Source organism: Gopherus flavomarginatus, chromosome 5, assembly GCF_025201925.1.
Source record: "Gopherus flavomarginatus isolate rGopFla2 chromosome 5, rGopFla2.mat.asm, whole genome shotgun sequence".
NCBI lineage: Eukaryota > Metazoa > Chordata > Testudines > Testudinidae > Gopherus > Gopherus flavomarginatus.
Window position 1 is genome coordinate 91,777,404 of NC_066621.1, and position 24,678 is coordinate 91,802,081.

Consider the following 24,678-nt stretch of genomic DNA (forward strand, 5'->3'; position numbering starts at 1 on the left):
ACGATTCAAAAAACCTTTTTGCTTTCAGTGAGAGCAATGTGATTGAATATGCTTAATTATTTCTGAAAATCTTGGTTTAACACTTTATAATACAGCAATTCAAAGGTCTGGATTAAGATTAGGGTGTGGGAGGGTGCAGGGTCTGGGAGGGAAGTAGGGTGCGGGAGGGCACTCAGGGTGGGGTGCCTGGGCTGGGAAGGAGCTAGGGTGCGGGAGGGCAATCAGGGTAGAGGTGTGGGAGGAGGCTCAGGGCTGGGGCAGGCAGGAGGTGCAGAGCACTTACCTGGGACAGCTCCTCTTTGGTGCAGGGGGTGTGCAGGTGGCTCTGCGCAGCTCAGCACTGCCCCCATGGCCGCAATTCTGGGAGCCACGATTCTGGGAGCTGCCCCCCGCACTTCCCCGGCAGGCAGGGGCTTTAGGGGCTGCAGGGCCCTGGACTAAGGGGGCCCCAGGGCCTTGGCCTTGGCCTGCAGCTCTAAAGCCTCTTTCAGAATGCAGCCCTGCGAACATGGGCTGATGGACTCAGGAGGAGCAGGGGCAGCCGCGCAGCCAGCAGCTGGAGAGAAGCAGCACTCCCCCCTTCAAAGCGCCGCTTCTCTCCAGCCGGCTTTGAAGTGGAAAGCGCCGCTTCTTTCCAGCAACTGGCTGCACGGCTGCCCTGCATTCCAAAAGGGGCTTTAGAGCTGCAGGCCAGGGCCCCGGGGCCCCCTTATCCGAGGGCCCTGCAGCCCCTAAAGCACTGTGCTTCCCTGCTCGCTCCCTCCCTCCTCTAGCTCCCCCTTTTTTCCCTGTCCAGCAGCACTCCTCCTGCCATGCTCCCCAATGGATCGTCTTGCGCACCCCACTTTGGAGACCACTGCTATAGGGTGACAGACTAAGGCAGACAGGTTCTGTGGAGGAGTCTGAAGTTAATCGAGGCTTCTCAAATCAGGTAACGGTAAACCCTAGGAAGAATGAGATACAAATATGTGTTTATTGCTGTTTTCTCTGAAATGATTTTGTTCTAAGTAACTAATACTCTGCTTTAAGGAGGCTGTTTGATCACTGTATTAAACACTGTCACTACCCCCGAGGGAACAGAGTTGCAGGGTCCAGACCTAAGTCAGACCTGCTGAGGTGATCACAGGAGGTACACCGAGGACTGCAACCCAGGGCCCAGTTTGAGAGTGGGAGAACTGTGGGATTCCGTCCCAAGGGAAGTGATGGCCTGAAATTTAGAGGTTCAAAGGTGCAATATGCCTGGTTACTGAGATACCCTGGTGCCTTAAGTGCTGAGTTAGAAATGTTCTCTCAGACATCTCCAGTACCTGTATACAAGAATTAAGCAGAAAGCAGAGTTGCAGGAAGGGTGGTGGTATTTGCTAAAAAGAGGTAGAGTAGAACCTCAGAGTTACGGATACCTAAGGAATGGAAGTTGTCCGTAGCTCTGAACAAGACATTATGGACTTCAGCCACTTGGGGGAGGGTCAGGGCTTCAGGTGGGGATGGGGGGAGGGAGGTTAGGGCTTCTGACCACAGTGAGCACCAGGGCTCAGGGCTTTAGATCTGGTGGGAGTGCTGGGGCTCAAGGCTCGAGTCCCGTGACTCCACTCCCAGTTTCAGGCTTGCCAGGGGGCTTGGGGCTTAGCCCCACTGTTCCATTCCTGGCTTTTGCCTCACGGAGGGTGCTGGGGCTCCCCATGGCTCCCCTACTGGTTTCAGTCGGGTGGGGGAGAGCACCAGGGCTGAAACTGGCACTCCCCTCCTAGATAGAGCCTCTGCACCCGCCATGGAGCTGGATCCCCAAACCCCTCTGCTCCTGAGCATCAGAAGCCCAACAACTGCCCTACCCAGAGCCCTGACCCCCCCTCACCCTGTAACTGCAGCCCTAACCCTACAGGCAGAAGCCCTGAGCCCCAGGGCTAAAGCCCTCAGGCAGTAAAGCTTGTGTGAGCACGCAGGGGAGCCAGTATAGAGGGTGTCTGGTTGACCGGTAAGTCTGTAACTCTGGTGTTCAGAGTTCAGACCATGTCACTCTCTTGTTGCATCTCTGCAGGGGCGGCTACTCTGTTGCATCAATCATAAATTACTTCTCTTCACAGTCAGAGGTTCTACTGTACATGCTTACCCAGCAGATATTTTTGGACTATTTCTACCAATCTTGTGCAAGTGTTCTTATTTGTTTTCTAAGAGTCTAATACTGTGACCAGTCACATTTATGTGACTATAAAAATATTGTGACAGGATAGGGATGGCATCAGCTTCACACCCACAAATTGAACTGCACTGAAGACTGGATTTTACATACTCTAGATGGGGAAAACCCAGCTGCCTTTTGTTCTTGCGCACTCAGCTTTCCACAGAGCTGTGTGATGGATGGAGAGCTCTGGATGCAAAATCTGCATGTCACTATGCTGACATTGGTTGTCCTTTTGTTGATTTGGTTTTGTCTCTTATGCCGCAAGCATGCCAGCTGAGACTACTATAGAAATTTGGCTGCTGTCTCACCGAGAAGCTAAGGCTGAAATAATCTATTTACCATTGCGCCTGAATAAGGCTTCTGGAAAACAAACACAGAATTCACTGGCATTAATTTTCCTACCTGTTTTTGGTGACAAAGATGGAATGAGAGGAAATATGAAACTCCACTAGTGGGGAAGAATGTTGGGGAGATGCTAAAACCATAAACAAGGTGCAACGGACTTCAATTCTGGGAAGCAAAGAATGCAAGAAACAAGAAGCAGCTATTGTGGCTTCTGACAGATTGCCCAAAGTTGAGTTTTAAAAAGTTTAATTCATCTTGTTTGGTTGCCTCCTTTTCTCCTTTCAGGAAATTGATACACGCTTAACGTTTGCAGGGGAAGGATAAAGGCAGCAAAAAGTAGAATGAGTTTCCTATCTCTGCACTCTCATTCAGGCCATCGTCCTCTCACTGCTCAGTTACTGCAGCATTCTTTCCTCTGGCCTAGACAAATGCAGTCTTGTCCCCCTCATGTTTATTCAGAATGCTGCTGCAGAGATCGTTTGTCTAGTCTGTAGCTTGGATCGTGTCACCTCTCTTATTGCATCTCTGCATGGGCTACTCCTTCTCTGTTGCATCAAACATAAGCTACTTGTCTGCACAGTCAATTCCCCCTTCTAAGTAATATTTCTCATTCGTTATCAGTGCCTACTCTTGCTTCTGATCAACCCATGATTCCAGCTGCCAGGGCCAACTTGTTAAATTTTCAAACAAGTGCCATCATGCTTTCTCCCTGGGGAGAAAACTCCCTGTAAACAGCTGCAAAACTAATTCATTGTCCTCCTTCAAACCCCTCCTTAAAATTCTCCTTTATTATGCCTACAAAGAGCTTGACAACAGTTAGGCTGCTGGTGTGTTGAGACTACTGCTTATCATGCTAATTGTTTTTGTGCTACTCTGTATCCATCTGTTGTCTCTTGTACACTTAGATTGTAAACTGCTTGGGGCAGGGACCGTTTTTATTCTGTTTCTACTTCACCTAGCACAGTGGGGTACTGGGGCTCCTAGGTGCTACAACAATACAGATAATTTAAAAATAATTAAAAAAAAAACTAGGGGTACTTGTGACACTTAGAGACTAGTAAATTTGTTTGGGCATAAGCTTTCGTGAGCTAAAACCCGCTTCATTGGGTGGGTTTTAGCCCACGAAAGCATATACCCAAATACATTTGTTGTTCTCTAAGATGCCACAAGTACTCCTAGTTGTTTTTGCTGATGCAGACTAACACAGCTACCATTCTGAAACCTGTTAAAAATAATAGTTAACACTGGCCAAAAGAGTCAGGGGAATTGAAGGCTTCTATAAAATTGCTGGGGTGAGTGGAAAGGAAAACCATTAGAGAGAGAGTTAATTTTCTTCCTCCCTGCTCTTGTAAATTTAATGAATTACTCAATACTGATACCAAACTCCTTTTTAAAAATATATAATAATTTTGAACAAGACAAATAAGTTTGAACAGCTATAAAGTAAGGAAGACCCTGAAAAAATAACTTATGAAATGAGTAAGAGAAAACAAACTAATACACACAATTTAGCTGGTGCAAACTAATTATAATATATGAAGGGAATTTAATTGTTATGCTACTAATACATTTGAAAAATCATGGGCTAGTAGGCATTGACTCAAAATGCAGGAAAGAAATTTTGGTATTGACTTTCAAATAAGAGACTTTTCATCCTTCTAGCGCCTGTCAGTGTAAAGTAGAAAGACTTATTGAGAGAGAATTGCTAAACATGTAGAGGGTAATGAAGCTGTTAGTATTAAGCAACAAGAGTTTATTAGAAGAGAATTTGTCAGAACTAAAAATATATTATAAAACTTGACAGAGTGCTTGTTTTGATAGAATCACAAAATGTAATAGCATTGGATTCCAATAAATCATTTGATATGTCTCAATTTTATGAGATTTCAATTAATTTAAATTGACTTAACTCAGCCACATAAATTGAAAGTTGTCTGATTAATCACACTGCCATTTACCATTATCTTTTATCTACTTCAGTTTAGGAAAGGTGTTTAGTGGAATAGCTGTGATGTCTGAATTTAATTAACATCAAGTAAAATTTGCAAAAGCATCTTGTCTCATTGGAACTAAATGTGGTTTAGGCTCCTAAGTCATTCTGGCACTTCTGAAAATGTTACCCATCATCTTTCATGGTCCAAAAGAGTGAGTAAGCATCACATAGAGGAAATGTACAGGTAATAATGGATTGGGATGAGTTCCCCTTTCCTAGAGAGAAGATGCTGCCCATGTCCCTTTTAGGTCATGGTGATTTTGGTACCAAATGAATGAACTGTCTGTTGTTGACCTGCATATCTCCTAGTTTCTTATACTGATCAGTTCATGTTTGATACACCACATATTCCCAATGAACTTGACCCATCTCTATAGGTTTAAGTAGTAACTTTGGGCATTGGAGCTTTGTACCTCGATTTGCATAGCTGCCTCAATAAAACCTGTTAATCTTTCAGATTATATGTACCTATTCTCTGAAATAAGGTTTATAGGAGTGATAAAAAGGATTAGTTACAAAGGTTGATATGATAAATGTTCTCATAGGTTTTCTCTGGGACAGTGGCTTAATGTCAGGAGGTTAATCTCATCAGTGATCGTGCATAGTGCTAACCCTCTTTCAGAAATAGTCTCTGGTCTCATTAGCTGTGAGATAGCTATCTATCATGCTATTTAAATGCTGTTCTCAAAGAAATTGTATAAGTATTCTATAATGTTTCCAGGTGCATTTCCCTGGAGAGCAGTCATTCCACTATTTATAACCTGGTTCTTTGTGCCTTGCACTTTCAGAGCATGAGAAGTTGCAGTAATTGGAATGAGAATCTAAAATGTGTTGAGCAGAGCAAATTGTTTTGGAAAGCACTAGAAAAACCTTCATCCTTCTCTCATGAAACTGATATGAGGTGTGTTGGGCATTGCTAATGAACCCATCTGATGGATGTTGCAGCTAGGAGCGAAATAGAGACTGCAGTGAGAACATAAGAACGACTATACTGGGTCAGACCAAAGGTCCATGTATCACAGTATCCTGTCTTCTGACAGTGGCCAATGCCAGGTGCCCCAGAGGGAATGAACAGAACAGGTAATCATCAAGTGATCCATCACCTGTTGCTCATTCCCAGCTTCTGGCAAACAGAGGCTCGGGACACTATCCCTGTCCCAGCCCTGGCTTATAGCCATTGATGGACCTATCCTCCCTGAATGTATCTAGTTCTGGATCGGCAGGGAGTACAAGCAGGGAGATGGAGATGAACCTGAATAAATAATCTAGTGGGTCTAGACCCAACTTCAGTGGTTACAGGCAACATACATCACTAGCTCTACCATGGCCCAAGGTGCATTGCTGTGGCATGTGGCTGGTGGTGGCTAGGAACCGACAAGGGAACATAGTATACAGTCTCTCTTTTTTAAAAGTCTTCTCTAATGGAGACCATTTTACTGGGTATGGTTGCGGAAGCTTTACAGTTTCAATGCCTGTTTAGTGGATCTTGTGGTAATAAGTGAGAGTACTAGCATGCACAAGGCTCCAGAGTTGGACCCATTTTTATCACTGTCAGTTGGACTTGACTTAACTGACATGGTGGTCAAATAGGTCCAGCTGCTGGAGCTAATCTACATAAAGGCTCCCACTGGTGTTATCAGCAGTTCTGTTGAACTAGCATTAAAGCTGGTGGGAACTAGGGACTTCCCTTATACACATCAGGGAAATGTACACACACAATGTTTGGGGAGTATTTCCTTTGAAATTCAGGCATAGTGATGCTGACTGTTTCTTTCCCAGAGAACATCTGAAATGTTCTATGCATGAGCAGTTTTTATAGATTGCTTTTTTTTTTTCCTTTACACATTTTTGGAAGTTAGCTGTAATTTCATTTGCATAATCAGAATATGTCATTTCTCTCAAACTTCTGGCTGCTGTTGCTAAATGTTTCCCTTAAAAGTTTAAGTCAGAGGAGATTATGAAATCTGTTGTCTGCTTGAGTGAAAGTCAGTGGCTGCAGTATGGAGATGTGTTCGTGTGTGTGTGCTGACTGGGGAGTGGGAGGGAATTACCATGTTCTAGGAAATGGCCAAGCTGGAAAAACAATCATTTCCTTTTTAAAAATAACATTCTCTCTTAAAAGTCTCCATCTCTCTCTCCTCCCTCCCTCACCACCCCCTTTCCCTCCGTTCTCAGAATACCATAGAATCAGATTTTTATGAAGGCATCTTTCATGCTCAGATGTCCTTGAAAATAATCACATGACTCCGATAGTACTGGCCACCTGCAACTCCCGTTTGAAGCTGATCACAGCTGAGGGGGTTCAGCATCTCTCCAGATCAGTCTCTCAGTATTAGTTATACATTGCCCAGAATGATGACCTTGCTCTGTTATTTAGAACTGTACTTATGTGACCAATGCAAATCAACCAATGCACAAATAAAGACATAAACAAGGGACAAACAAGAGACCCTGGCAGAGAAAGATATGATGTTAAGCATCTAACAAAATGTAGTGAAATATTACAGCTAGGGTATAAAACCAACTCTTGACCTTGTACAATGGATGCCCTGTATCATGTTAAACCTAGGTCGTAGCATTGACAGGTGGTAACCCAGCCATGCTCACTCTTTTCTCTGATGAAGTTCTGATTATGCAAATGAAAGCTTTGGGTGAGTCCCAGAACAGGAAAAGCCAACATAAACAGGAATAACAAAAGAGAGGAATCATTTTACAGTTACACTTCCCATTTTGGGGGTGGGGAGAGGCATAAAACACTTAGGTGGCCAAATTAAACTCAGGTGTTAAGTCCATTGATGCCAGTGAAATTATTAATGTTGTGATTTCAGTCTCTCAGGAGTAGGACTAATCCACTGAAACACCAACCAACAGATTCTCACCTGGTGTAAATTGTCCGAGCTTCATAGCCATTTACACTGGTTTAAGTTCTGACCAGCACAGGATTCATTGTGGCAGCCACACTCCAAAAGCCACAGGAAAAGAGCAGGAGCAGGCAAACAGTGGCAACTGGCAGAAATCGTTAATATATTTTGGTATCTAATTTGATTTAAAACAAATACATGCATTTCCGAAGGTGCTAAAGATAATAAATATTTGACATGCAGCATGTGCTTGTATTTCTTCTTGTGTAAAAGCATTAAGGTAGGGTAGATGAAAACTGAAGCTTAGGATTCTTGCAGGGTTCTAGTTCTTTTCTGTGGATTTTGTTTTGAAAATAGTATGCCACAGTGTGTGGTTTTGTTTTTTGTTTTTTAATAAAATCCCTCTTCCTGATGAATAAAAGGCATGGCAATCCATCTCTTGTCGCTGTTTCTTGAAACTTAGATATGATTACAGACAAGTTTATCTCTTCCTGCAGGTCACATCACCTCCAACCTTTTTATTATGTACTTTTCAATTAGGTATTTTGACTTTCTTATCTTTGGCTCAAACCAATACTTACAATGAACATGTCCAAGAGCAAGTAAAATCTTAAAGAACAATAAAATATTTTTCCACCCTATACTTCGCGGTTACTTTTACTGCCAGCCAGGGTCTTGAAACTGGTGGTATAGCTTGGGGTTAACTACCAGCAGTGTGCTACGATTTTGCAAAATTTGGCCTTTTCACATGTACATTTACTTACCTCAAAAACAACTTAATGTAGAATGAGTCACTTTTTAAAAAAAGAAGCAAGGAAAACAATCATGGTAATTATCCTGGTCTTCCCACTATCCAGTAGGAATGCACACCGAAAATGCCCATATATGTACATATAATAGGTAGATCTGTAGAGCTTTTTTATTTGAACAAGGCAAAAATATAAAATATGCTTCTGTGCTAGCAAGCTAATAAATTCACAACTTGTTAGCGAGTTCATGACCCAGCACGATGAACATGTTATAGGTAACCTTCTGGATCCCAAAGTGACCTCATATCCTTCTTTTATATGGCAAGGGGGTTATTAGCAATGTTTAGATAACGAAGTCCTGATGAGTGAGCTAGTGAACAGGTTCTGAAGTGGCTTGGTAAAAATCTGAGATGCCTCCAGGAAACAATAGAAGTGGGCACAATTTGCAAGGTGGTCCATCATTTGCAACAGGTGTCCACAGTCACATTGTGCATTCTTTTATCTTCAAAGTTATAAAACCATGGAAGCATCTGCAGTGTGATGTTCTAAAACAGTTCAACATGGACCATTGTTTCTGGGGTAGGTTGAAGCCTGCAAGTTCTTCTGTGGGATCAGCAATCAGGTATTTATGTGGGATGTGAGCATTGTCATTTCTGTTGTGCCTCAGGATTGAATGAGGATGCTTTAAGAGCTTTAGCCTGATCCCAGAAAGGCTTACAAGATTTCAGGCATGTCTTCATAAAATTCTGGAGTTCCTCATGAATTGATATGTTCAAGGTGGCCATGATTTGATTGAACTCACGAGGGTGGCGGAGGATGTCTCCCTCCCTCCCCAGATTTTGGGTGGAGGGGTGTGTACACCAGACTGGACAACTGTTGAGTGGGTGTTGATTTTAATGTTCCAGTTAGTGTTCTCATTGTGGAATTAAGCTCCGTGTCCAGAGATTTGGTACGTGATCTATCCACCCAGACTGGTACTCAGTATTCAGTGATCAAGTATAGACTCATAGACTTTAAGGTCAGAAGGAACCATTATGATCATCTAGGCCGACCTCCTGCACAATGCAGGCCACAGAATCTCACCCACCCACTCCTGTAACAAACCTCTAACCTACGTCTGAGTTACTGAAGTCCTCAAATCATGGTTTAAAGACCTCAAGTATGCCAGTGTTAGAGTCGCTGATCTCACATGAAGAACTGAAATATTCCATGCTGACGACCTCTGTTCCTCCCCATCCAGATTTGAGCCCTTCAGTGCTTCTGCATATAGCCACACTGTTACATTTGGAAAAAAAAAATTCAACAGAAAGATTAGGATTTGAATGATGCAGGTTGAATTTTGAGCAGAAATAGTGGAAGATCATTTACATTTTATTTTTGTTTCAGAAATGGTCTTATTTTTCATGTTAAAAATACATTAGTCATGAACCTTAATTTCTTAGAGTAGTTTAGAGGCTTGGGTCATTATGCAATATTTTGTCCGCTGGGAAAACTGGCATAAGACATTAGAGGAGGGGTTCTCAAACTGGGGGTCAGGACCCCTCAAGGGGCCATGAGGTTATTACGTGGGGGGTTGGAAGCTGTCAGTCTCCACCCCAAACCTCGCTTTGCCTCCAGCATTTATAATGGTGTTAAACACATAAAAAAGTGTTTTTAACGTATAAGGGGAGTCGCACTCAGAGGCTTGCCGTGTGAAAGGGGTCACCAGTACAAAAGTCTGAGAACCCCTGCACTAGAGCACAATATCAATTGTATGTCACATTCCTTTTGTATTCCCCAGGACAGCTTGGCATACTGTAGTTGGTCCTGTGAGGATTGCCCTCAACACTAGTAGAGATAAAGTACTTACTGCTAGAAGACATAACTCCGGTAATAATGACAAGATGCCAAGTAGAACGAGTGACCAAACGTGTGTGAGATTAACTGCTTAAGGATCATTTCTGACAAGACTGAGGTAATGTTAGTAGGATGAGAGATGTCACTAAAAGTCTGCCATATTATTGCCACCCTGGAGGTGAGGGAAAGAAACTATGGCCTGCCCCCACAGGTTTGCAATTTGAGGTGGTTGTTAGATCCAGAACTGCTCTTGGTTGCTCAGGCAGTAGCTGATTGCCTAACCATTTCTTTCAGGTGTGAACCTTACAGTTTCTTTTGTCCGTTCAAGATTAGATTAGATGTAATTTGATCTACCTGGAGCTCTGTATTGAATTTCCAAATGATCTCAAGCTAGCACAAAATGTGGTTGCCTGCTTAATGAGTAGAGTGCCACACACAAAACTAGTGCTCTGTAATCTCCCACTGTTACCCCGTAATTTGGACCTAAGGCACTCCAATACTAGCTTGCCTGTAACTGGTAAATGAACCTCAAGTTACTCTGCCTATTTTTTTTTTCCCCAGTTTTTCTCTGCCAGTCTCTATCAAGGTATTTTATGGTTTTTCAAAACAGCTAAAAGCAATACTTCCCATTACACCACTGGCTGACTTCCAGCTTCCAGGTGGAATCCAAGGGATCGGTTATAACCTAAAACACTTACATTGTTACCAGGGTGACTGCCTGTCTCCCACTGTAGTGATAGCATAATTTTGGTCAGCTGAGAGGTGCCCCACTGAAATGGAGGAGGATGCTGACCTGACTCACTCTGAGAAGTATTTGATTTTGGAACACTCACCTACCTTGGTCTGCCACAGTAAGGATTTGTATGTGGGCAGAGTTGGCATCGAGGTTTGTTGCATGGATTGGTTCCTGAGCTAGAGTTATTATGGTGTGGTGTGCAGTTACTGGTGAGAATATGTTTCAGGTTGGCAGGTTGTCTGTGGGCAAGGATTGGCCTGCCACCCAAGGCCTGTGAAAGTGTGGGATCATTATCCAGGATGGGTTGTAGATCCTTGATGATGCGTTGGAGGGGTTTTAGCTGGGGGCTGTATGTGATGGCCAGTGGAGTCCTGTTGGTTTCTCTCTTGGGTTTGTCTTGCAGTAGGAGGCTTCTGGGTACACGTCTGGCTCTGTTGATCTGTTTCCTTATTTCCTCGTGCGGGTATTGTAGTTTTGAGAATGCTTGGTGGAGATTTTGTAGGTGTTGGTCTCTGTCTGAGGGGTTAGAGCAGATGCGGTTGTACCTCAGTGCTTGGCTGTAGACAATGGATCGTGTGATGTGCCCGGGATGGAAGCTGGAGGCATGAAGGTAGGCATAGCGGTCGGTGGGTTTTCGATATAGGGTGGTGTTAATGTGACCATCACTTATTTGCACCGTGGTGTCAAGAAAGTGGACCTCCCGTGTAGATTGGTCCAGGCTGAGGTTGATGGTGGGGTGGAAGCTGTTGAAATCATGGTGGAATTTTTCCAGAGTCTCCTTCCCATGGGTCCAGATGATGAAGATGTCATCAATGTAGCGTAGACAGAGAAGGGGTGTGAGTGGACGAGAGCTGAGGAAGCGTTGTTCCAGGTCGGCCATGAAGATATTGGCATATTGTGGGGCCATGCGGGTGCCCATAGCAGTGCCACTGATCTGGAGATATATATTGTCATCAAATTTGAAATAATTTTGTGTAAGTATAAAGGCACAGAGCTCAGCAGCCAGTTGTGCATGGCCCCACAGTATGCCAATATCTTCATGGCCGACCTGGAACAACGCTTCCTCAGCTCTCGTCCACTCACACCCCTTCTCTATCTACGCTACATTGATGACATCTTCATCATCTGGACCCATGGGAAGGAGACTCTGGAAAAATTCCACCATGATTTCAACAGCTTCCACCCCACCATCAACCTCAGCCTGGACCAATCTACATGGGAGGTCCACTTTCTTGACACCACGGTGCAAATAAGTGATGGTCACATTAACACCACCCTATATCGAAAACCCACCGACCGCTATGCCTACCTTCATGCCTCCAGCTTCCATCCCGGGCACATCACACGATCCATTGTCTACAGCCAAGCACTGAGGTACAACCGCATCTGCTCTAACCCCTCAGACAGAGACCAACACCTACAAAATCTCCACCAAGCATTCTCAAAACTACAATACCCGCACGAGGAAATAAGGAAACAGATCAACAGAGCCAGACGTGTACCCAGAAGCCTCCTACTGCAAGACAAACCCAAGAGAGAAACCAACAGGACTCCACTGGCCATCACATACAGCCCCCAGCTAAAACCCCTCCAACGCATCATCAAGGATCTACAACCCATCCTGGATAATGATCCCACACTTTCACAGGCCTTGGGTGGCAGGCCAATCCTTGCCCACAGACAACCTGCCAACCTGAAACATATTCTCACCAGTAACTGCACACCACACCATAATAACTCTAGCTCAGGAACCAATCCATGCAACAAACCTCGATGCCAACTCTGCCCACATATCTACACCAGCGACACCATCACAGGACCTAACCAGATCAGCCACACCATCACTGGTTCATTCACCTGCACATCCACCAATGTAATATACGCCATCATATGCCAGCAATGCCCCTCTGCTATGTACATCGGCCAAACTGGACAGTCTCTACGGAAAAGGATAAATGGACACAAATCAGACATTAGGAATGGCAATATACAAAAACCTGTAGGAGAGCACTTCAACCTCCCTGGCCACACTATAGCAGACCTTAAGGTGGCCATCCTGCAGCAAAAAAACTTCAGGACCAGACTTCAAAGAGAAACTGCTGAGCTTCAGTTCATCTGCAAATTTGAACCACTGGGCACTCACTTGGATGAGCTGAGGGGCTGGAAGGTCACCAGGGGTTTCATGTTCATGACAGGCAGTGGTTGCAGGTGCTACATCTTGTCTGAAATATTGTTTGTTCTTAGTTATTTGAACTGCTTAGAGTCACGAGTAGGCACTGGAAAAACAGAAATAAAAAAACAATGTAAAGGAAAATATAGACTAACGGAGAGAGTATTTTATGTATGTAGTTATAGTTTTTACAAGAAATGGCTAGAAATAGGGCTTCTTTTATGTACCACTAGCGCAGTTTGGTCCAACAGCAGACTCGCCTACATCGCTGGTGAGGTAGAGAATCTATTGTGGTTTATAAGACAAAGCAGTAGCAGCATACTCTCCTTTGATTTCTTAACCTTTGTCAGTCACTTCTCAGCCTCTTGCTCCACCAATTGATTACCGTAGTGGGATGTTCTTTGGCTATGTCTACACGGTGATAAAAAATCCACTACACGGCATCTGAGCCTGGGTCAATTGACTCGGGCTTGCAGGGGTAAAAATAGCAGTGTAGGCATTCAGGCTTAGATAGAACCTGGGTTCTGAGACCTTCACTGAGCTTCAGCACCCAGGTCCAAACACCAACCCTGCAGTTTTATAGCTCTGCAAGCTCAAGTGAGCAGACCCGGGCTAGTCGCAGCCATCCCATGGAGCTTTCATTGCAGTTTTTTTTTTAAATAAATAAAGGAAAGAAATCTACCCAGCTGTTAGCGCGTAGTAATTGCAAGACTGACAACTTAAGACAAAGATCAGGATATAAGTAGATGATCTGAATGAATAAGGTTTTGCCACTTCTGGTAAGTGTTGCTGGGCTTACTCAGTTCGACTCCTCCCATGGAAGTTGTCATTAAACCAGCTGCAGAAAGAAATTTTTATAATTGGGACTTTGACTTCTCTGGGTGGCATTTCAGGGTAGGTTTAAAATGAAGACACTTGAGCAGACTGCGAACGAACTCCATATTGTAAATGCCATTGCTACAACTGGCCCAGACAATTTCCAAATTAGTATTTTTCATGTAGGCTGAGTCAGCGTAGCCAATAGCTGCTGTTGCAGAAGGGATGAAAAATGATTTGACTCAAACTCTCTGCAAAAGGCCATTAGTAAATGAGAAAATTCTGTGATCAGTCTTAAGAGCTTTCTCGTGCACAAGTATGAAGGGTTCATTTGGTTTCTCTCTGAACTCCGGTACCCTAAAATACTTAATACACTACATATGTTAATTAATCCACACAACCTCTCTGTGAGATAGGTATCACCTTCCTTGTATAGGTGCAGCAACAAAGACCTAGAGATGTTAATTAACTTGTACAGGGTCACATAGCAAATCAGAGGTAGAGCTGGGATTAGAACTGACGAGTGAGGTGGACTCTTGTATAGCAAGGACTAAGGTCATTTGCTTTATGGTTCAATGGCAACGGTTTGAATTACACTCGGCAGTGAAGAGAAGGATGTTGTAAGTGTCCAACTAGTATAATTTTCACACTGCTTTTAATGTTACCAGGCAGGCATCCTGCACCAGCCAAAGCTTGAGTGAGCTTCACAGGTAGCACTATGGTAGAGCTCTGGAGTTCACAAACGCCAGAACAATTGTGGTGAGATCTGCACTAGAGAGCAATGGTCATTACCACCATACTAAACATAAATGTTGTGTAGGGGGATCCCTTTTGGACCTCTGACAATCATGAGCAGCCAGGCATCCATATTGCGCATGTCCTTCAGTCAGCCCCACCATCCTCTGAAGATGCTTTCCTTCAGCTGGCCAACCATACTACTTTTACCTGTACTGAGTCTTGGCCACCTACTGCTCGTCCAAATCCTATCCATTGGGCTCTGGGAAAGTAGATTGGGGGGTCGGTTACAGCAGAAAAGATGGCTGCTTGTCATCCGGGTTATGGCCTCCAAGTAAGCAGGGGTGGTTACAGGTCAGGACCCCATGGAACACTGTATCCTGAAGAAGTGCAGTTGCCTCCACACCAGTTTCTGAAGCTTCCTTAAGCAGAGAGACCAGAGCCCGTGGAACAGTAGCACTTATTCCAGCCGGGATTTAGACTAGTCAACTCAACCTAATGGTCAGTAGTATCAAAATCTGCCAACAGATATAAAAGAATCAGTGTGGACACCTGATCTTTCTCCATTGCTAGACTTCAGCATTCATTATTGTTTCTGCAGATTTGTCTTGAACAAGCATCTAGCTTCCTCTAATCAGGGCTCCCTTGTCCATGATGTTAGGCCCTGAGGATACTTAGAGTTAAAGGGAATACTATGTTTTTACTATACTCAGACCGAACATCAGTCTGGAAAAGGATTAAGGAAATGATGTGGCTAACGTGTAAGTAATCTCTGAGTTAGTTTTGTGGGGGATTCTTCACAGGAGTGGGGAGGGGACACCCCTAGGAAAATCAGTATGGGAGGGAGGAAACAGGACTTTGTTGAAGGGCTAGTGCCCTGCTCAGGAATTCCCCATGGAATTGTCCCCACACTTTAGGCCCTGTGAGTTCCCAGTTCATCTGTGCTCAAAAAATAACCTGCTGTTCATGATGATGGCAATGGGTTTCCCCCTTATCACTGCTCAGCTGGTGCTGAAAACAGTGATATTGCTAATGCAAAGAGCACAAAACAGTTCAGCACACCTCTTGTAATGGCAATTCAGAGGCAAAGTTACCTCAGGCCTTAGTCATGCCTATCATGACTGTGTGGTCCACTCTAGCAGCTAAACTATTTACAATACCTATTGGGCAAGGAGTTGGGTGACTTGTTGCCTACAGGTCATTTTCCGGTGTAGCAGATTCTTGGTGTCCAAAGCACCAGCTTTCTTTCAGAAGTGTCTTCTAGACTAGAGTGAGTAGCAAGCAATGGCTGTGAGCTTCCTTTTGCTATATGTAAGGGTTAGGTGTCTAGTAAAGGAAATGGTCAAAACTTGCCCATGAAGGGGTTGAGGAGACACTCTGAGATTGTGTGCTCTTTGAGGGCTGTGTAGGGACTGCCCATTCATAGTGGCTGGCTATGCACAGTTGACAAAGGCAGGTTCTTGTGATAAACTGAAGTTGGCAGTTTTGTAGCAGTGCTGCCCACCACATCTCTTACGCTGTCCTGGTGCTGGAAACTCAGATGCCAGTCAGCTTGCCTTGTTCACAGAGCCAGAGCACATCACATGGTTAGGCTACTGGCTTTCATATCTTTGCACGTGATAGTACCGTTCCTCTGAAGATCTCTCAGCCCTTTGCCAGACATTAATGTGGCTGAAAACTGCCTGTGAAACAGCCAGATTATCAGCTCATCTCTGAAAGGCCTCCCGTTTTTTGCTTTATTATTTATATTACTATGATATCTGGAGGCCTCAATCAGGGTTGGGGCCCTAGGAACTATACAAACACATAGAGGCACAGTCTCTGCCCCAGAAATCTTAGTCTAACAATCATGGCAGTTGCTTGACTTAGGGTCTTGTCAAATCAAGCAAGTTGTGACTTTATGGGGGGGGAAACGTGTGAGCATTATAGTATCCTGACCACATAGGAACCATGGTCCGGTCATGCCTTTGCCTGGCTGTAACAGAGTTTGGAAACCTGATTATAAAATTGTTTGCTCTCCTTTACAGAGGCAAGAGCAAACAGTACTATGTTACTGCTTGGTCACTGCTGTATTATAACATGATCCCTCATCATACAGACCTTCCTTTGCAGGCTGGCTCTTATGTCAGGCCTGGAACTCCTGAGTATTCATTTGTATGAGATTTTTTTCTTTTATTAAAAAGGAGTGGTTTGGAAGCTGTTTGTTTGTTTTTACAATATATTATTCCTTCCCATTCTACACGATGGAGCGGGAGGGGGAATTCCCAAAGGCACACGCACCTCCCATTGACAGTCCTGTGAGCGAGGTGTCCAATTGCCATTTGTCTCTCTCAGAATCTCCCCCATAGTCTGTAAAACTTCATTTTTAAATGAATAAAGTTCTTGTAGCAATCCAGAAACTCATCTAGCCACCTGCCTGTGATTGTTACACATTTTGACTTCTTGGGAATGGAAATAAAATTCAGCTTTAGATACAAGAACCTGGGGCCCTACGACTGGCTGAAGCTGATGTTTTTGGTTTTTGTTTCAGCAGAGTAATATACCACTGGAAAAAATAATTCAAATGGGAAAAGACAATATCCATAATTTATAGTAGCAATAGCATGCTTCCTCCATGGTTGGCTAATCATGGCAGAGTGTTAATAAGCATACTGGGTTTTTTTCTAGTGTTGCAGCATGTTAATTAAGTTAATTTAGCCCTGTGCTTCTACTGAGTCACCAGCTGGTGACTGCATTGGTGGAAAACTGCAATTAGTCTTTATTTTTTCCCTTTTTTCTTTCTCTTTAAAAATTCTTTGGCATGTATGCAATGTCTGAGAGTGGGTCCATTACTATACACAGAGTAAGTACTTGTGTCTAATTATATAAATGCACAGCTATATGATTATATATGCAAATCTCCTTTCTTCAGTTTCATCTCATTTGTCCACATTAATGCATGAAAAATTAAGCCTCCTCTTCAAAATGTTTTCTTGGTAGGGAAACTGTAATTTCCCAATAAAGTTTCCAGTCCTGCTCCTATTGATTTTAAGTTGTCATTGACTTCACTAAGAACAGGATCTGACTCAAATAAGGACAGAGAGCTGGTTTCCATTGGACTTTGTCTTCCATGCAATACATTGTAGTCCAAAGGAGATTACATTTTGGCTTCAACTGAAAGTATTTACATAGCGTGCTCAAGCAGCTAGCTGTTATTGGAAACAAAATCGTCAGTCATCGGGAGCAGGTAGCTGATGCGGTTTAAATAACTTCTTAGAAAGTCAGCAGCGGCATCTGAAATGTCTAGTTATTCATTTTTAAATAACCTAACCAACAGATTGTATCGTAAGGAGGAATGAAGGAGAATATACAGTATATTTTCTTTTTTCTAGCCAGAGACTGCATTTCGTTGGAGACAGCTATGTGTGTTGAGGGTTGCAGGACAGTACAATTTACCACCACCCCAAACCTGTGTTCTTATATCAGTACTGGAACCCTTTGCATGTTGGGCTGTAATCACATCAGCCAAAAGGTGTTTAAAATGTTGGGTGCCAACATGTACACCACCCAAAAGTCAGGTAGTTGGTGTCTAACTCTTACCCCTGACATCTGGAGATACTCGTGAGTCTAAACTAGGTGACGCTTTGCTTATGTAGCGGTCCTATACTAACAATCATAGTTCTTTTTTGAATACTTAATGAGCCATTTCCTAATCTAATATTGGACACTAATCTAGGTATTTGTAATAGTAAGAACAACAGAGCTGACTTGCATCCCCCACCCATCCCCCAAAACGAGCTGTAGTAGGAGGCCACCACACTAAAAGCTAGAAGGGCACAGCTGAGCAAACACCTATTGCTGGGAGTTTCAAGCTAATAGGACCCTAAAAACCAGGCACGGGACTATATGTGACCTGCTGTGGTGGCCATTTCTATGCCTAACAATTCATGCATCCCTAGCCCTATCCCTTGTCATTGCTTTGAGTCAGGTGGATGGGAAGGTGATGGGGGCCAATCTGGGTGCCATTTCCCTGCAAGCCAGAAGCATGGGGAATAGTTTCCCATGAGGCAATGGGGAGTGTATTAGTTTAGTACAGCTGGCATAAAGAGGGCTGCTGATTTCAGACACAGCTCCCTACTCAGTCAAACCGCTTCCTGATGGAGGAATTCCTGAGACGGCAGCTTTGCTTTGCTTTGCTTTTTGTGGGTTGATGGGGGTGTGGAGTGAGACATGCAATTTTTTAACACTGAGGACAGATGATGTCTGGTCCTCTTCACTCATCATCTCCCTCTCTGCGAAAGAATTTTGTAATCAAACACAAGTGTTGCCCGAGGAAGGAAGGAAATGTGTGGGTTATGGAAGGCCCTGTATTGTTTAAGCTGAGTCCTGACTACAAGATCTTTGGAATTTTTGTTGTGTAATCACTGTTTCATATGGCTGAATTGGTGATAGCTGCAGTGCTGGCCTTCCCACAGACATGTTTCCAGTCAGTGGTATAGCAGAAGGCTTTGACCAGAGGAGCCCTTTAAAGGTATAGGGATACAGTAATTGGAGTGTATATCTTTACCAAGACAGTAACAGCTGACTAGCCAAACCCTTTGGGCACGTGATGTTCTCATGAGAAAAGGAGCTAGGCTAGACAATGGATTTCCTGGTGACCAGCTGGGAAGGGTTATGTAATAAAAGCTTTCAGTGCTGAAAATGGCATTTGCATTCATTCATCTTGTACCAGTGCTTTAGGTTCCCTTGTTATTGTGATCCTAGAGCATATTTTAGTGCTGAGTGGGGAGCTTTCCCTTGTGAATGTGGGGGTCTAGGCGATCAATTTCTGCAGAATTTAAAATAAAAAAAAAATCTAGCCCTTATGAGATCTTTTCAAATGTCATATCAAATATAAACTAATACCATGTTGTCTGACTGCAGACTCAGGGAGACATCTCTGGTGTTTTTGCTGCTGCTCATAGCTTTGCCAAGCAGCACAGAGTGAAATCAATGTTCTGGTTGGTTTCCCTGCTGCTCTTCAGAACCCTAAAGGCAATAGTGACACTGTTCAATGATCATGTGAAGTTTATGCTGCTCTGCTTTGGAAATCGCTGGGTACCAGAGGCAGGCACTGGAATATGTTCAGTAAGGACATAAAAGGAAGCTGAGGTAGGGGTAAGCTAGCATAGTCCTCTTGTTGTCTTACCTGCTCCCAACTACACTCACAAAAGAACCAGGAGGCGAGGGAAGGGGTGTAAGAGTAGAGACCTGCCCCCCTTATAGACAGAACTGTGGAGGAGAGAGAAAAGACACATGCTCCTTCTTCCAGCAGCTGAACTGGGGGCAGGATCTCTAAACATATCAGTCACTTGCTAACCATCTGGCTGGTACCTTTTGGGAAATCTTCCAGAGCCTAGAATTTCTACTTTTTGAAAAAGCTCCTACGTAAAATACATAGGCACAGAATTCTGATTTTTGCCACTCAACTTGTGAGAGCCGTATCAGGATCCCTGCTGGCTGCAGATACTTTTTTTCAGCACCATATCAATTGGCATGGCAGCCTCTCTGCTTGGGCTCTGAACTAAGGGTTTAACTCGGTGGTCCTCAACCTGTTTATCCTGCATGTTGAGAACCACAGCACTCCCCGAACCCCCCCACCCAGAGACCCCTCCATAGAGGGGGCAAAGAGTGGAGCCGGGCAGCCAAACTAGGGACCCTGTAAAGCGCAGGGCTGGACCCTGCCAGCCAGACCCCATCGTGCAGGGCTGGGTAGCCAGCAGCCAGACCCAGACCCCAGATGTGCAGCGTCTGGCCAAGAGTGGCTCTCCACCTAAAATTTGAGGGTGCTGCAGCACCCCTGCAAACCCCTAGTCTCAGTGCTCCCCGTCTCCTCACTGCCCAGAGCCCCCCCCTAAAGCTCCCCAGAGACCCACTCTTCCCACCTCCTGTCCCCCTGCAGTATTTACCAGCCCCATGCTGGCAGGAGTGCGCCTGCAGGCTGCCTTACGCCGTCTCCCCCTCAGCCGGCCCTGCCCCCTGCCAGACTAGGGTGGCAAATTTTGAATTTTTTTTATGCACCTGGGTCACAGCTGTGTGCTAATCGGTCTGCATGTGGGCCGTGGGTTGAGAAGCTCTGGTCTCGCTGAACCGGTGTTAACAATGGCGTGAAACTTCTCTCAAATGTGTCTAGCTTAGAGGAGAGGTGAAATTTTCAAAAATGCTAGGGTACTTGGGGACTTTCAGAAACATTACTGAAGACCACTGTAGGCTTCCACAGCATCCTGCTTCAATCTGGTGACCTGATATGGACAGATTCATTGTCCTGCTTCCTTTTTTTATGAAGGTCAAAAAGCCCCAGGGGCTGTGGCCCGTAACATAAGCATAAGTGGCCATGTTTCTGGAAAGCAGAGATCCAAGCAGAGCTGCTCCTGGCTACATCAAAATATGCTGGAGGAAAACTCAGGAGAGCAGATGGGCAAAAATAGTGACTGAGACCTGGGCGGGGGACCCCAGCTAAACCCTACCATGTTCCGGGAGGTGTAAAAGGGAATAGTAACTATATTGCAAGGGTAAACATCCCTCTAGAGACTATTCCACAAGCACTTACAGTAAAAGAGCCAGTACAGAAGAAGAAAATAAAATGGATCAAGGAGAAACTGCTCCAGAGGTGATTTTTCCAAGAAATCCGTTCACATCACGAAACAGACATGACCCCTAGTACAGCTGGGTGGTAGACTCTCCTCCTTTGTAAAGAAATGGCTGCCCACCAGATTAAGCAAATGGATTAGCATGAGACATGTACTCAGCAGACTTTACCAGAATAATAATACCAGAGGTCTGGATAATACTTGGTCCTGCCATGAGTGCAGGGAACAGGACTAGATGACCTCTCAAAGTCCCTTCCAGTCCTATGGTTCTATGAATACACAGGACAAGCTATTTCTTGTAAAGCAGCACTACTGTATTTGTCGTGCTGATAAAGACAGTTCTTGGGGGCAAATTCAGGGTTTGTCTCAAGTCAGTTGCAGATCCTCTAAATCAGGAGAGGAGGTAACACTACAATCTTCCTGTCTCAAGCCATCATGGCCAATGGAAAAGCTACAGTAGGCTTGAGATGTCCACCAGTGATAAAATATATTTTCTAAACAAACATGAAGCATTCAATAGATCATACTCATTATTTGTGCTCTGTCACCTGGCTGAAAAGGAACAACGTCTTTAGCACCTTCACCATATAGGCCATGCAAGGAAAAAAGTTTGTCAGCTTTTGTCATCACGCCATAGTCCCAGCCTCTTGGGTGGAGGCATACACATCTTAAAACATCTGTAAAGCAGGCACCTGGTCCCTCATGCGTTCCTTCATAAGTTCTTCAAAACTGATTTGCAAGCTAGAGGTTGTGTGCCAGGAGGGGTGTAGCTCAGGGTGCAGGCAGGGGGTAGCAATGGGTTGTGTGCCGGGAGGGATGTAGCTCAGGGTGCAGGGAGGGGTTGTGTCAGAGGGGATGCTGCTGCTGCTGCAGAGTCCGGCTGTGTGCTAAGTCTCTAGTTGGCACAGTGGGGGCAGCTCTACTTCTTGTGGCTGTGTGCTTGCCAGGCAGGGCCATGCCGTCCTACGTTGTCACCATAGCCACTGGAACCCAGTGGTTCACAGGCACCAAGGACTACAGCTACTAGAGCCAGAAGGGCACAGTGGCCATTACCCAGCCCACGTGGGGAAACTGATCTGGATGCAGCAAGGTCCTGGCATTGCTGTTTGCCTGCCTGAACATTCCTCTGTGCCTGGGTACAGGGCTGGCCCTGCATAGCTGTGCTCGGGGAGGGAACAGGGCCAAATGGAAGTATGTGGGGGGCATACTGCCCCATGTTCCCCTAATCTCTGTCCATGCGAGAGAGGGAGGTGCCTCCTCCTGCTCTGCCTACATGGCATCCCTTCTCATAGAAGTCAATGGGAGTTGGGCCTGGTGCAGGTGACTAGTGATTATGATTAGGCTAAACCAGGGGTGGGCAAACTTTTTGTCCCAAGGGCCACATCTGGGAGGGGAAACTGCATGCAGGGCTGAGTCAGGGGGTTGGGCTGCAGGAGGGAGTGTGGGGTGTGAGTGCAGTGTGCAGAAAGGGGCTCAGGGCAAGGGGTTGGGGCAGAGGAGGGGTACAGAGTGTATGGGGGGGCTCAGGGCAGGGGATTGGGGTGCAGGAAGGGTGCAGAGTGTGGGGGAGATCAGGGCAGGGGGTAGGGGTGCAGGATGGAGGAGGGGTTCAGGCTTCAGCCCAGTGCTGCTTACCTGGAGCGGCTCCGGGGTGGCAGCGGCGCACACTAGGGCCAGGGCAGGCTCCTGGAAGCAGCCGGTACCATGTCCCTGGAGCCCCTGGGGGAGGGGAGGCAGAGGGCTGCGGTTCCCCATTCCCGGCCAATGGGAGCTATGAGGGGAGGTGCCTGGAGGCGAGGGCAGCACATGGAGCTGCACCCTCCATCACCACCACCAGGGCCACAGGGACGTGGTGCCAGCCGCTTCTGGGAGCAGCGCGGAGCCCGCAGTGCCACGGGTGTGGCAATCCCACGGGTGTGGCAATCCCACAGGCCAGATCCAGCGCCCTGAGGGGCCGGATCCAGCCCATGGGCTGTAGTTTGCCACCCCGGGCTAAACGTTTTCCTTCCCAGTTTACAAACTGCGGATAATCATCTGTGAGCTTTGCTGTGCTGAAGCACAGGAAAATGTAACTGTGCTTAGCTCAAAATTTCCTTTCTCGTAAACTGTGCACAAGCCAACCTAGGTGAGATAAGGGTTGTGGTTTGGTAGGTAAGGGAATAACACATTGCATATGCACTTCAGGAGGCATAATTAGTCATTCATGCTATGCTCATAAGAATGTATTTGGTTAGAAGGGGACACAGTTTTCACCATAGCTGTGTAAATGCTAAATTGGCAGCAGAATTGTGTCTCTGAGCCAGTGACTGATGGAATTGAGTTCTATACCCACTGCTGCAACAAGCAGGCTATAGGATCTTATGGACCTGGCCAGCTGAGGAAAGGAAACTTTAGATTAAGCATGTATAAATTTTCCTAATACACATTGTGAAAGGAACATACGACTTGACCTTGGTGCCTTTCTAGCATCACTTATGGCGTCACTATTGGGCAATAAGAAGATAAATGCCTATGGGTTTTATAATCCTGTGACAAGCTGCTAATATTAGCCTTCATCTAGTTATGTGGATTTAAGTGTTCAGTTTGTTATTTCATCCTGTGCGTAAGTGGATTGTGCTACACTCCTTCATTGTCACAGAAGATTCCATATCTGTTTGTATTGTGACTGAGTGGCTAATTGTGGAGGTTTATTTCTGTCAGGTTCAAGTACTCTTATTAGTTTTTGGTTATGATCCTAAAACCTGTACTTTACGTAAATCCATGTTGTAATAGACTCTGCTTTTCTCTATTTGTTCTTTGGTATCTAAGGGCATTGGAGAATCCAATCTTTTGGGAGTCATTCTTCTGTTGTGGAAGTCTGGCTATGTTTTGCTATCCAGTGTGCTTCTGTGGGTTTCTTGGATTGTTTCTGATGGGCTGTGTTGTAATGTGACTTTGCCACTTCGTTGGATGATCTACATTTCATAGCAAAATAAAGAGAAACTGTGTGTGTGGTACTCCTATAAGGAGTAACTAGGTTTTTAATGCTTTATTCCTTCACTAAGGGACAACTCCAGGGCCCACTAACCAGACTGAATACCTAGCTAGGGAAGAAGTTATGAAATTTTCTAATTGCCAGTCATAGCTATAATCTCTCTTCTATTACAAATAAATCATGCTTCATCATGACGGGGCTCCTAAAAATAAGGACGAATTGCCTCACCCCCTGCTGAGAGGCCACTGTGGAGTGGAACAGGGCAGCTGTAGTAGGTATCCCACCATAACAGAAAGTGCCATGGGATCTTTAATGACCACACATGGTCTGGGCTTACGTTTTACAGCTCACGTAATCAGAAACTCTCTACTGCACTATCTTTGATCAGAGTTCAGAACTTGAGCATGTTCCCAGGCTAGCAAAGGCCAAGGAAAACCTATATAACGTTTGTGTAAAGTCAGGTAGTGTGGTTACCAATCTTTGATCAGCTCCAGAGGAAGCCACATCTAGCCCCTCTTAGCTGGAAGGATGTCTGGCTATGAGTTTGGTGGAAAGAAGTAAATGGAGAAGACAACAGCTGTCTTGCTGGGGATAGGGGTCTAGGAGGCTCATTTTGTGGTAGTTTTTCTCGTCCACATGATAGAAGGTTTCCTACTCTTTTTTGTCCTGTTTACAA

The 24,678-nt window shown here is 45.0% G+C and overlaps 1 protein-coding gene and 1 long non-coding RNA gene across 5 annotated transcripts in view; one reads left to right on the forward strand and one right to left on the reverse strand.

Moving 5' to 3' along the window:
* SUSD6 (sushi domain containing 6) overlaps positions 1 to 24,678 on the forward strand; it is a 116,586-nt gene that overhangs the window by 73,690 nt on the left and 18,218 nt on the right. The gene's annotated exons all lie outside the window — the stretch shown is intronic.
* On the reverse strand, positions 786 to 22,798 carry LOC127051376 (uncharacterized). The gene is made up of 4 exons (XR_007774487.1): positions 22,664 to 22,798; positions 12,843 to 12,975; positions 8,143 to 9,402; positions 786 to 944 (listed from the first exon to the last, which is right to left on the reverse strand). It is a non-coding gene; the product is annotated as an uncharacterized LOC127051376 (long non-coding RNA).